General features: G+C 45.3%; 1 pseudogene; it reads right to left on the reverse strand.

The window, feature by feature from the left end:
- Nucleotides 1–1,569: 1,569 nt before the first annotated feature.
- Nucleotides 1,570–2,798, reverse strand: LOC108523249 (carbonic anhydrase 14-like; annotated as a pseudogene).
- Between the last annotated feature and the right edge of the window lie 474 nt (nt 2,799–3,272).

The following is a 3,272-nucleotide window of genomic DNA, read 5'->3' on the forward strand; positions in this document are numbered from 1 at the left end:
CCTTTTAAAAAAAAAAAATAATAAGAAAACAGACACTGAGAAGCTTTAGCGGTTTAGCAACTTGTTCAAATTCATTTGTTGTTAACGGACAGAGCCAAGATTTAAAAGTAGCCATTGCTCATCATATACCTTGTTAAACTAGCTTTGCAATTCCTAGACATCCTTTACTGTGGCAGACCTCCCCTCCACTTCACTCTAACAATTCATTCCCAAGAATTAATGTAATCACCACCTAAAGCTTTGAAATATTGAACAGAGAAATCTCTTTAAACACACATATCTTAGATGCTTCCAACCTTAACTTTTCCCCATTCTTCTCTTTTTCTTTCTTTTTGAGACAGAGTTTCACTCTTGTTGCCCAGGCTGGAGTGCAGTGGCACAATCTCGGCTCACTGCAATCTCTACCTCCCGGGTTCAAGCGATTCTCCTGCCTCAGCCTCCCAAGTAGCTGGGATTACAGGCATGTGCCACCACGTCTGGCTAATTTTTTGTATTTAGTAGAGACAGGGTTTCACCATGTTGGTCACACTGGTCTCGAACTCTTGACCTCAGGTGAGTCACCCCTCCTAAAGTGCTGGGATTACATGTGTGAGTCACTGCGCCGGCCTTTTTTTCTTTTATTGAAAACTAAGTTATCATTCAGCGTCACAAGGGCCTTCAGGTCCTTTGTTCCTCTTTATCTGCCCCATTACCCCATTAATCCTCAACCCTAGATGAATCCAAGCACCTGCTTGTTCTCCTCCTGGATCACTGAGCGAGGATGGAAAAAAATTTACTCAATATTCAACTCAGCATTGAGTATCGCTCAACAACTTTTTACTAATTCTTAGCAAAGTTTGTTATTTCCTAGAAGTGCTGTTCCAAAACTTTATCTTCCTTTTTCTTTTCTCCTTACTTTCAGCAGGTGATTTTCCTTCCTACTTCACAGAGAAAACCAGCTCTCTTCCAGCCCTGCTCCTTCACTTCCAAACATATATCTGTACTCATATTTTCACCTTTTCTCTTTTTTGAGTAAACGAAAACAGTATTTCTTCTCTTTACATTTTTACTTGCCCTCTTGACCCCACCTCTTTCTTGCTGCCTTTGGGACTTTTCATCAGTTATTTCTTATCCCTCTCTTTTTTTTTCTCCAGAAACTTTAGTTTCCAAATATGTTGAGCAAAAATATACAACCCCAACAGCAACTCTTTCTCCTAAGGGTAGATCCTGCAATATATCTAGGGAAAGGGACATAAAGGTGAGGGGGTGGAGGACTTTGGGGTACATCCCAAACTTCCCCTAAAACTAAACAGTTTATTCTCTGCACTAACAACACAGGGATCCCCTGATCTCCTTCTACATGTTTTGAGGGGCTGAAGGCTCTGCTGTTCTTCCTTGAATGAGAGCCTGGGTCCATACTTCTCTATAAGGGACGTCCAGAGGAAGGAGTGCCTACTACTCCTACAGTAATCCTGGTCAATCCCTGCACCCCATTTTAGAGGTTCCCTGGGGGGTGGTGAGACATGAGGGGAAAGCACCTCTGGAGGCACAAGGGGAAGGCATCCATAGCCAAGGTATCTGAGAGGAAGTTTATGCCTCAGTTGTGGCTCATGCTGAGGTGATGACCACACTCTTCTGATTTTCCAGCCTCTTCTTCTGGATCCTTCTAGCCATGAAGAAAACGGCCAGCAGAAGTCAGAGAGAGCCAACCAAGATTCCTACACCGAGGCTCAGCATTTCACCTGTAGGATACAAGGATCCCACCTGGATGAAAAAAGCAAAGGTCATTGCTGATTGAGAGGCTGAGGGGCTCAGTAGTTCTTTACCAGGACTTGCAGGGCCCCTCTTCTGTGGAAAACAATGTCTCCTGAAGCTTTTCCAGCTGTTCCATTGAAATCCGGGCCCTTGGACTGAAAACTGTCCAGGGCACACTACTAGCAAGGGGAAGTTGTGAGCGAGCTATTGTAAAGGAAGAACTGCCCTAGCTGTCGGGGGAGCAGCTCTCTCACTGAGGTCTTCTGATCTTTATGCTTGATTTCATGCAAGTGACCCAGAATGTGTTCATAAGCTATATCCTTTTTGTTTGTTTGTTGTTTGTTTTTTGAATCTCACTCCTTGTTTCCCAGGCTGGAGTACATGGTGCAATCTCAGCTCATTGCAACCTCTGCCTCCCAGGTTCAAGCGATTCTCCTCCTACCTCAGCCTCCCAGGTAAGCTGGGATTACAGGCGCGCACTACCACACCTGGCTAATTTTTGTATTTTTAATAGAGATGGGGTTTCAGCATGTTGGCCAGGCTGGCATAAGCTATATTCTTAGTCTCACTCACCTCAATTAGGATGCCCAGGACAGTCAGGCTCTGAGGCCTCTGAGCGGCTTCACTCAAGCTATCACAGGAATCAGAATCATAATGTATAATGTGGAGCTTGGTAACTGTGGCTTCACTGTTGATCTGGTGTTCTGAGCCCCCTGGGGATCATCCTGACCCCAGTGCAGGTGGAGCTGGGTAGCTACATATTTTCTGGAAAGTCTGCTTAGATACAGGGTAGAGGGCAGAGACAGTTGCATTGTGTAGCTCTTCTTGTGCAGGTCTAAAGGCTCAGTGCCAGGCCAGTCATATCCATGGGGCTGCAGAGCAGTCATCCAAGCGTCAATTGTCACACTCTCTGGATATCGAAGGGGGACTGTGTATTGTTTCCACACTTCAGGGTAAGAGGCTGGCCAGTGGTCCTGACCATGTGGGCACTCGTATGTCCAGTGTTGACCCTCATCTGCAGCCAGGATCCAAATCACCTCTAGCAAGAGGATGAAGAACAACATGGTATCCCAGGAAGGGGCACAGGGTACTGGGAGTCTGGAGACTAGAAGACTAGGGCAGACAGAGAGAGAGAGAGAGATGGGGAGAGAGGCAGAGAGAGAGGTGAGTTCCTCATGTTGAGTGTATTTATCCCTTTTTTTGTTGCTATCTCTGTCTCTGTCTCTGTGCATTTCCAAGGGATTTGATTTTCAGTAGGGTATTGTGGGTTTCTGGGTCCCCAGAACAAGTCTCTTGCTGCTTCTCTCAGCCCTCTCTCTTCATCTCCCTCTGCAGTCTCCATTCCACTTGATGACGCAGTTATTTCTTATTTCTCTTGGATTTGCAAGTTCTCCCTCTTCCTGGCTACTTTTTTCTTCCTGAAATTGTGTTGCACCTTTCTTTCTTTCACTATCCTTTTGGAAAATATAGTTGTACATTCAATGTATGCACTGCATCTCTGGTTCATTCCATAACTTATTATCGTCTGCCTTCTTCTC

This window comes from Rhinopithecus bieti, unplaced genomic scaffold, assembly GCF_001698545.2.
Source record: "Rhinopithecus bieti isolate Rb0 unplaced genomic scaffold, ASM169854v2 scaffold_73632, whole genome shotgun sequence".
In the NCBI taxonomy this organism is placed as follows: domain Eukaryota; kingdom Metazoa; phylum Chordata; class Mammalia; order Primates; family Cercopithecidae; genus Rhinopithecus; species Rhinopithecus bieti.